Raw genomic sequence first — 10,895 nt, 5'->3', positions numbered from 1 at the left:
TTCATGCCTTCGAGTCCTGAAGAAAAGCCAGTTCCATTCAACGGAATGAATGAAACAGGCTGTTTGTGAAAAATCTCACAACACCAAATCTACGAATACGCAGCTGAAAATACTTCATGGAACCAACCACTGGAGGAACTTTTATAAAACTTACTTCCCTCCATTAAAAACAAACAACAACAATAACAACAAAAACAGTCCTAATGGGCAGAGCTCTGAGCATCTTCACTGCCCTAATACCACTCTCCAAGTAGTCTTTGTTGATAACACTTCAAACCAAAACATAAGAAACAAAAACATCCCCACTCCTAAAAGCGTTGCAGGTCTGGCTACAACGTCACATGTGCATCAGTAGGTAGCTGGGAGGAGAGCGGTTATGTCTCTCTCAGTGTGAACATCTGAATGATTAGTAGCCTTACACTGCCAGAAAAAAGTAATCCTAAGACAACTACCGTCTGTTGCCAGGCTGGACAGGGAGCTAGCCTAAGACAACCACCAGTCTTGTGCTACACAGGCCCTGGGGAGCATAGATGAATCTCACTGGGACCATGGGTCCCAAGCAGGAACGAGCCTGAGACGGATGAACATCACATGGGGCCACGGTTTGCTAGAGGCCTCGGTGACAAGTGAACCAGAGATGACTACCAATTCTGCAACATGGTATGGGGCCTAGACAGGAGATGGCACCAGTCCAGAGCTGTGCAGGACTGGGGATGGGGGCAGGCCATGCACCCAAAATGACCTCTGCCTGGTGCCATAATGCACGCGTAGGATATAGCACTCCTGAAACTACCTCAGACACTCAGAGACCCTGGGTGTCAGTAAGAGGAGCAAGTAAGTGGTAGACATGGGGGAGAAAGAGAAATAAAAGCATGTGGGCACAATGAAAAGAGGCAGACCTGGAGACTCAAGGGTAGTGAGGACAGTCTGATGTAAGTAGCCAGTGGTGCTACCTGGGACCATGTGAGGTTCTGACCTGTGCTGCCACTGGGGGCCATGTCTGGGTCCACAGCTCTGCAGCAGGTGTCTGTTACCACCAGAGCCCAGGTAGATGCCCCTGGTCTGAGCTGTCACCTGGGAATGTGTTAATGTCTGAGTGCTGTGCAGAACCAGCCCTACCCCTTACCTGAGCATCGTAGGATAGCTGGCCCTGGAGCATGAGAGCAGAACTGATTCAGCCCTTAGCCCGCTGCAGTACATGGGAAAATAGCCTAGCACATTGATGGAGTTTCAGGATAGCTAGCCTTGAAGATATGACTATGGGAGAGCTGGCCCTGTTGCTCATCTTCCATGTAATGGCATGAATGAGAAAGGAGATATCTCCTTCTCCCTCAGCTTCCACTCCTCATGTGGCATGTAGGAGTTCTGGCCCTGGGGTCATGGCATGAGAGAGTCCTGGCCCTGGGGTCCTTCATCAGCTGCAGCACTCAGGAAAGTGGGCCCTGCCCCTCCCCTGGGCAGCACAGTAGAGCTGACCCAGGTGGTGGTGGTGGTGGTGGTGGTGGTGTGGGAGAGCTGGGCTGAGGGTGTGAAGGTGGGAGAGCCAGACCACAAATTGTCCGCCATGAGATAGTGTGGGTGAGTGAGAGATGTGCTCCTCCTACCTCACCCCTTGTCATCTATGGCAAGTGGGAGAAGCTGGCCCTGGGGTCATGAGAGCAGAAGATGGTCCCTAACCTTCACCTGCTGCAGCACTCAGGAGGGCAGGCCGTGCACCTTGCCTGGGGTACACAGAGGAGCTGGGTCTGGATATGGGGTTGCAGGAGAGCTGCCCTGCCTCTTGTCTGCTGGGAGGTGGAGGGATGAGGGAGCAATACCTTCTTCTCCCTCATTTTTTCCACCTATGCCAAACAGGAAAGCTGGCCCCAGGGTCCCTAGAGTAGGAGAATTTTCCATGTCCTTCAGCAGCTGCAACACTGGGAGAGTTAACCTTGCACCTCTCCTGAGCAGCAGGGTAGAGCAGGCTCTGTTTGCACTGGATAAGGATGGGTCGTAGATGAGCCTGACACAAAGGCTTAGCTGTGGCATTGGATGGGCCAGCCAGAGCAGCACAGAAGAGTTCACCTTAGTGGTATGGGTGCAAGAAAGTTGGCATGTTGACCATCTCAGATACCTCTTGGTCCTAGATCCAGAGCCTTGAATTGGTCTCTCCACCTCAACGTCTACCTCATGGATGAACTGCTAGAATGTATGAAGGGGTGGTCCTGGAGATCCAAAACTACAGGATCTCGATGACAGAGGGCATCAACAGGATATTTGTGAGGAGTCCCATTGAGGATCCAGTATTGACAGTATAGCAGAAGCCAGAGTCCTTGTACCAGACCAACCAACGACTCATTGCAGTGAATATTTGCATGCAAAGAAGTATGGACAAAGGGTGTACTGTGAAACACACAGTGACAAAATACAGCCTCAATAAAAAAGACTTTTTTCCCTCTGTTGGGAAGGTTTCAAGGGTGAAGAGTGGGTACTAGGGGATGGGGAAATGAGTGGAATTGGAGTCCATGGTGTGAAATTTAAAAAGAATTAATAAAACGTTTTTTAAAAGCATGATTAGAATATCAAATACTATAAAGATCACTTTGCTATTGTTATTACTACGTACTTGTTCATGATAGTATGGGGGGGGGATACACACCATCTTGTTCATTATAGTATGTGTGGGAGGGATATACACATGTCATATGTGGACATCAGAAGACAACTCTATGGAGATCATTCACTTGTCCACCTTTGTGGGGATTCCAAGGATTGAACTCAGGACTCCAAGCTTGAGCATCAAGCACCTTTATTGCCCACTAATCTCAAGGATTCAAAAGATATTTTTAAAAACAACACTTACCTTTGACCTACTTACAAATTCTAGCATTTGTGCCAGATGTTTAAAACATTGTGAGCAGCTATGGAATAGCAATGGTTCCACAACATCTTTACAGCCTGGGCTTCATGAATAGCAAAATGAAAAGATAAGAAAGGGGTTATGTAACACAGTGAGCAACACAGGAAGCTGGGATTCCATTCTGGCTTAAGGAAAAAAAAAATAGATAGAATGAAGGTTTGATGAGGAAGCAGATATTCGAGTATTTTCAAAACGCTTTCACTGTGAACACACCCTAGTGTCACGGGGAAGAAGAACAACTTCACTGTGAGGAGGAGGTGGCTGGCACTGATTAATCCTATAATCAAAGAAAATGTCCTCTCCAGCAAAGCAAACAGTGAAATCATGCATCTCCTCCTGGGCGACAGAGAGGAGCACACAGTCTTTCGTTGATACTACACCACCTGCCTCAAATACACAGCCTCAGTTTAGCCCTGAGGAAGACTCACACAAACTCGAATTAAAGAACATAACAAAGCAGATACACAGTTTCAAATGTTTCAAAGTTGCAGAAATAAAGGAAAGCCAGACCGAAGGAAGCTGGGGAAACAGAACAAGATGGAGCACTAAGTCTACAGCAAGTCCTTATGTAGAAAATCTCTATCCATTGTACAGAGATGATGGCACACAGGTATGAAACGGGTACTCAGGAATGCTCATTTCTCAGAAGTAAATAAATAGAAATGGAACCTAGAAATACAAAGTTAAATACACTATGAGAAGTTGCCTATATAAGATAGAAGTCGATGCATAGTGACCTGGAGAGCATTTCAGTTTAATATGCAACCATATTATAACTAAGTATATAGCATATAATAATAGCAAATCTACTTTTGATGAGAAAAGGGATTTCACTTCTTCATAGACACTACTTTAAGACAGATCACTAGGAACTTTAACATATTCGTATTTTTCAAATAACGCATTTTCACACGCGACTGACACTGTGTGCTCATCTTGGCCACTGTCACTCAGGCAGTCAGTAGTTCTCTGTCACCAAGACTCCATGAGAACTTTTCGTTTTCAGAGCCTTCTCACCTAACACTTCTGAGTTAAGCAGTAAAACAGACAGAGAGACAGACAAGCAAACCATAAAAGACAACGCTGACTTAGGAAATAAACTGCAATTGTTTTTGAAAACCCAGAATAAAGGAATAAAGCATCTGCAAGTGGCTTACGTTTGAGTAAATAATCAATGTTCCTAATTTTGAGACATCCGAAGCTGCTGGTCGACTAATTACCACCAATCAGTCCTCTAAGCACAGATCTATTGCATGTCCGTGGGCAGCTCTGTAAGCATAAACTACAGAAACTGGGGAGGGGGGTTAGGGTGCATTTCTGGAAGCTATTTTTCTCTCCCCTTCCACAAACAATAACTTGTGTGTGAAGCAAAGCAAACAGCAGGCTGCAGAAGGCCTTATGTTTTGAAACCCTAAGCATGAAAATCCATTTAAGCAACTATCTCTGCCCGCCGAGATAAACAGCTTCTAAGTATCCTATATAAATCTCCAAACCATGGAGGAAAACAACCCCTAACTTTTTCCCCTTTATTTGCCCCCAATTAAAGTTCAAAGTAGGGGATTTATAATTCTCATCTAAGCAGGATCTGCAATTTGTAACCAGACATGAATAACCAGCGCTAGGGCAGTGAAAGGACAAGAAGGGCCAACTCTTTCCGTTTGTACAGATGGAATGATGATACCAATATCTAATGCTCCAGAAAAACAATTTCTTAGAAAGGGACCACAGAAGATCGGGCATTTCGCCTCCCCAGCATCCTTCATCTGTGCCAGGTGCCACCTGTATGTCCTCATTGAGAATTACTTCTCCCCTGTGGTGTACAGTATTGGGGAAGGGGGAAATTCCAACTAGCCCTTCACAGTGACAGATAAAACAGGTCAAACTCCCTACAGGTGCTTCTGTAAAGCCGGGAGGTGAGCACAGGGCCTCGGGTCTGTTGTCTGAGCAGGTCTTCTCTGACTTACTGAGCTAGCTCTTCTGCCTGCTTCATGATGCTGGACAGACAGCCTTCTGGACACCCTTTCTCCATTGTCAGGTTGCTGTCCGGCAGCATGCATACCAAAAGGAAAGCTTAAAGCAGAAGAGAGAAACAGCTTGCTCTGCTGCTAGCTGATGCCCACTCCAACCGCAACTGCTTCTGGTCCGTATTCTTTTCACCTTAAAACGATCCTTAGCTCACTCCCTCAGAGGTACCAACAAGTATAATCCCATCAGGAAGAGTCTGAGCTCTAGTCTCACAGAATTCCCCACCCCACCCCACCCCCACCCCCACACTGCGTTCCTAAGATACTAGCAAGAGTTGTCCAGTTCTCTTTCCTCAGAACTCTGGGACTTACTTACCCACTCCATTCCTCTTTTCCAGGCCTCTGGACTCCACTCAGATCAGTGTTCTTAATTTCTCCTCTCAGGTTCTGTAATTTCCTCTAATGTGTCAGTCTGACTTCTGTGTCTCAGGTTCATTTTAACTGCTGGAGGTTTCAGACTTCTGATGAGCCAACTCCCATAGCAAAATATCTCTGATTTCATTGTTCCTACTGGCCCCATCAACTTCAGGTCCGCTCACCTGGGATGTTGATCTATGTAACTTAGTTACAAGACAGGCATGGATTGTAGGCCATTGCAAAGTGAGACTGAGTGTAGCAGAGGGGTTAACTATGTTTTTCTTCTAATAAAACTATCAACATACTTCAGGTCTCCGAGCTCTCTGCAACAGTTAGTTCTTCTCATCTTTGCATCTGACCTCCCCATCTACCACTGAAATCTATAGGTTCCCTGAAAACTAACCCAAATCCTTATGTTTCATTTAGTTAATATTAGGCTCTGCTGGTGATGAATATGAAATGAAGCTGATTTTAAGAGTCTTGAGAAAACCTCCAGCAAGCATTTCACTCCCTCCATGTTTAGTCTTGAGTGTTCACTGAGCAAAGCACTTGGGACCAATAACATCTACCCCACCTACTCTGAATAAGCCAATTTAATGATTTAAAACTATAGAACTATATAATTGGCTTACAAATTATCTTCTAACACCCCACCAATACCACATACATACAAGAGCAAAGCCATATATGCATCCTTAGACACACACGCTCATCATATCCAGGGCCATCAAACTAAGTCCTTTCTCTACCCACCTTATACTGAAACAGCATTCTAAATATGCTTGTTTAGAATTCTTGAGCCTATTCTCCTTTTTATCAGATCCAGAAAAAAAGAAAAGCCCAGGGTCATGTATTGAGCAATGAAAGAGGCATAGTCCTGATGCAAGCTCCTGTCATTCAGGAGCTCTTCCTTCTACTCCTGAATTATCAGCCTACGCTCCACATTAGAAAAACCTTCTCCAAGAATCAAAAGAGTGCAGAGGCCTGTGGCACATTGGGAAGTGAATGGAGGTGTGTGTTACCTTGATTATTACACAATAATTTTAAACTCGGGGAACTTCATCCCGACACATGTGCATTAGAAAGAAAAGAAAGCAGGAGTAGGAAACCAGTGCATTGCTGGGAAAGCTGACAGGGGCAGTCAGGAGAGACGGGAAACAAGACTTAAACCTTGCACACTCCATTTCTTCATTATTTCATGTTCATTGTATTGCTATGAACAATCCCATTTCACTTAAAATAAACTGAAACAAAAACATATGCCCATTCTACTTAGCAGACTTATCTTAACCATCAAGTGCATTGGCTAAGCACTTTTGTGACAGCTGGGAACACAGCAGTGAGCAAGACAAAATCCTCACTTCTTAGAATTTGCCCCTTGGTAGAGGGAGGCAGACAGTACACAAATAAACTTATAAATAAGCATGACATTTCGGAAAGTGATACATGCAATGGTGAAGTTGAGTGGAGTTGTTAGAAAGAGTAATTGTACCCAATCCCCTGCCAATCCCTCTGGGGCACAGCCAGCAACAATGAACAGCACTCTCTCCCCTGAGCACCATCATCCAGGCCACAGCTCTGCCTGCCTTCTGAGGAGGCTCTGGTCCCAGGATCATGCAGGTTACACACTCCACCAGTTCCCCACCTGCCAGATCCTGCTGGGGCACAACCAGTATCTGTGAGCTGCTGGCTGTCAACTGAGTTCCATTGTCTGTTGCATGGTTCTGCCTGCCTTCCAGAGGAGCCCTGATGGTTCATCAAGGTGACCAGCCAGCACCAGGGCCAACAAGATGGCAAAAGGCCAGTGTAAGTACACAATCAACAAGAACCAGGACAATATGGTACCACCAGAGCCCAGATATCATACTACATCAAGCCCTATATATCCTAAGACAGCTGAAGCACAGAATCTAATCTTTTAAAGATGATACAGGCCTTTAAAGAGGAAACAAATAAATCCCCTAGAACAATACAGGAAAATACAATCAAAGAGGTGAAGGAAATTAATGAAGCTATTCAAGACCTGAAAAGAGAAGCAATAAAGAAAACACAAACTGAGGGTTTATGGAGATTGAAAACCTAGGGAAGACCACAGAAATTATAGATGCAAGCCTCACCAACAGAAAACAAAAAATGGAAAAGAAAATCTCAGGATTAGAAGATACCATAGAAGAAATTGTTACATCGCTTAAAGAAAATGTTAAAACTAAAAAATTTCTGACACAAAACATCCAGAAAATCTTGAATACTATGAAAAGATATAACCTAAGAATAATAGGAATAGAAAAAGGTAAAGAATCCCACCTCCAAGGACCAGAAAATATTTTCAACAAAATCATAGAAGGAAATGTCCCCAAACTAAACAAAGAGATTCCTATAAACATACAAGAAATGTACAGAACACCAATTAGATTAAAACAAAAAAAGAATATCTCCCTGCCACATAATAATAGAAACACAAAATCTACAGAACAAAGAAAGACTATTAAAACTTACAAGGGAAAAATGTCAAGTAACATACGAAGGCAGTTCTATTAGAATTAGACCAACTTCTCAACAGAGACTCTAAAAACTAGAAGGGCCTGCACAAATGACTTGCAGCCTCTAAAACATCACAGATGCCAATCTAGACTACTATACCTATCAAAATTTTCAATCAACATGGATGATAAAAACAAGATATTCCATGAAAAAAAAAAACAAATTTAAACAGTATCTATCCACAAATCAAGTCATACAGAAGATAGTAAAAGAAAAACTCTAGCCCAAGGAGGCTAACTGTGCCCAGGAAAAGGCAGGGAAAAGATAACCCCACACCAGCAAAACTAAAAGAAGGAAAGCAAAAATAGATGAATGCACACTAGCATAAACAAACACACATACACACACATTCACACAATCACACATAATTATTGGTCATTAATATTTCTCAATACCAACAGTCTCTATTAACCAACAGAAAGACACAGACTAACAGAATGAATGTAAAAGTAGGATCTTTCATTCAGCTGGGTACAAGAAACACACTTCACCAACCAAGATAGACATAACCTCAGAATAAAAAGCTGAAAAAGTTTTCCCAAGCAAGCAGACCTAAGAAGCAAGTTGGAGTATCAAATTCTAAACATCTAATAAAATAGACTTTTAACCAAAAGTAATCAAAAAGATGAGGGAAGGACACATCATATTCACCAAAGGAAAAAATCCACCAAGATGATGTCTCAATTTAGAATATCTATACCCCAAATGCAAGGGCACCTACATTCATAAAAGAGACATTACTAAAGCATACATCACACATTGAACCCCACACATTAGTAACAGGAGACTTCAACACCCCATTTTCACCAACAGGTAGGTTATCAAGGAAGAAACTACACAGAGAAATAATGAAAGTAACAGTGGTTATTAGTCAAATGGACCTAACAAATACCTACAGAACATTTCACCCAAACACAAAAGAATATACCTTCTCAGTGCCTCATGGAGTCTTCTCCAAAATTGACCAGATATTTAGTGACAAAGCAAGCCACAACAGATACAAAAAAATATTAAAATACCATGTTTCTTATTAGAGCATCATGGATTAAAACTATACTTCAACAATCACAAACAAAACAGAAAGCCTACATACCTATGGAAATTGAACATCTCTCTACTCAATGGCCATTGAGTCAAGGAAGAAAGAAAGGAAATAGGCTTCTGGTTTTCATCTGCCCCTGGAGCTGACAATGTGCCTCAGCTCTCAATACCCACATCCTACTGGGAGGGAGAAGGTCTCCCAGGAGTACTGACACACCTGAGAGCACAGGTAAGACCAGCACTTCTGCTCAAATAACTGGTCCACAAGGAACCCACGCAGAGTCCTCAGGACACAGGAACCAAAGAACAGCCAGGGACAGAATTCTTCCAATTTCCATCTGTGCTGTGAGCTGACCCTGTGCGACAGCTCTCTATACTCAAATTCCTCTCAGACAGAACTGGTTTCCCAGGAATGCCGACAGGAGGCTTATAGGAGGGACAAGCCATAGTCAGAGACAGCAAGACAAGCTAACATCAGAGATATCCAGATGGCAAGAGGCAAGGGCAATAGCATAAACAACAAAAACCAAGGCTACTTGACATCATCATAACCCAGGTCTCTTACCATAGCAAGTCCTGAATACCCCATGACACCAGAAAAGCAAGACTTTGATTTAAAATCACTCTCATGATGATGATAAAGGACTTTAAGAAGGACATAAATAACTCCCTTAAAGAAATACAGGAGAACACAGGTAAACAGGTAATAGCCCTTAAAGAAGAAAAACAAAAATCCCTTACAGAATTACAGGAAAACACAACCAAACAGGTGAGGAATTGAACAAACCATCCAGGATCTAAAAATGGAAGTAGAAACAATAAAGAAATTAAAAAGGGAGACTACCCTGGAGATAGAAAATCTAAGAAAAAGATCAGGAGTCACAGATGCAAGCATCACCAACAGAATCCAAAAGATAGAAGAAAGAATGTCAGGTGCAGAAGATACCATGGAAAACATTGACACAACTGTCAAAGAAAACGCAAAGTGCAAAAATCTCCTAACCCAAAACATTCAGGAAATCCAGGACACAATGAGAGGACAAACCTAAGGATAATAGGTATAGATGAGAGTGAGGATTCCCAACATAAAGGGCCAGTAAATACCTTCAACAAAATTATAGAAAACTTCCCTAATCTAAAGAAACGGATGCCCATGAACATACATGAAGCCTATAGAACTCCAAATAGACTAGAACAGAAAAGAAATTACTCTAGTCACATAATATTCAAAACACCAAATGCACAAAACAAAGAAAGAATATTAAAAGCAGAAAAGGAAAAAGGTCAAGTAACATATAAAGGCACCTATCAGAATTACATCAGACTTCTCACCAGAGACTATAAAAGCCAGAAGATCCTAGGCAGATGTCATACAGACCCTAAGAGAACACAAATGCCAGCCCAGACTACTATACCCAACAAAACTCTGAATTAATATAGATGGAGAAACCAAAATATTTCATGACAAAACCAAATGTACACAATATCTTTCCACAAATCCAGCCCTACAAAGGATAACAGAAGGAAAACTACAACACAAGAAGTGAAGCTACACCCTAGAAAAAGCAAGAACGTAATCTTCTTTCAACTAACCCAAAAGACGATAGCCACACAAATATAATTCCACCTCCAACAACAAAAGTAACAGGAAGCAGCAATCACTATTTCTTAATTTCTCTTAATATCAATGAACTCAATTCCCCCAATAAAAAGACATAGACAAACAGACTGGAAACATAAACAGGACCCAGCATTTTGCTCAGTGGCCAAGAAGCACTTAAAGAAATGTTCAACATCTTTAGTCATCAGGAAAATGCAAATCAAAACAAGCCTGAAGTTGTACCTCACATGAATCAGAATGGCTAAGATCAAAAAATCAGGTGACAGCATATGCTGGTGAGTATGTGGAGAAACAGGAACACTCCTCCCTTGGTGGGATTGCAAGCTGGTACAACCACTCTGGAAATCAGTCTGGCGGTTCCTCAGAAAATAGGACATAGTACCACCGGAGGACCCAGCTATACCACTCCTGG

The 10,895-nt window shown here is 42.7% G+C and overlaps 1 pseudogene; it reads left to right on the top strand.

The window, feature by feature from the left end:
- The first annotated feature begins 301 nt into the window (after positions 1-301).
- Positions 302-422, top strand: LOC117720248 (small nucleolar RNA SNORA17; annotated as a pseudogene).
- Positions 423-10,895: the final 10,473 nt, after the last annotated feature.

The sequence above is a fragment of the Arvicanthis niloticus genome, chromosome 14 (assembly GCF_011762505.2).
Source record: "Arvicanthis niloticus isolate mArvNil1 chromosome 14, mArvNil1.pat.X, whole genome shotgun sequence".
Lineage (NCBI taxonomy): Eukaryota > Metazoa > Chordata > Mammalia > Rodentia > Muridae > Arvicanthis > Arvicanthis niloticus.
This window is presented reverse-complemented; position numbering and strand designations above follow the sequence as displayed.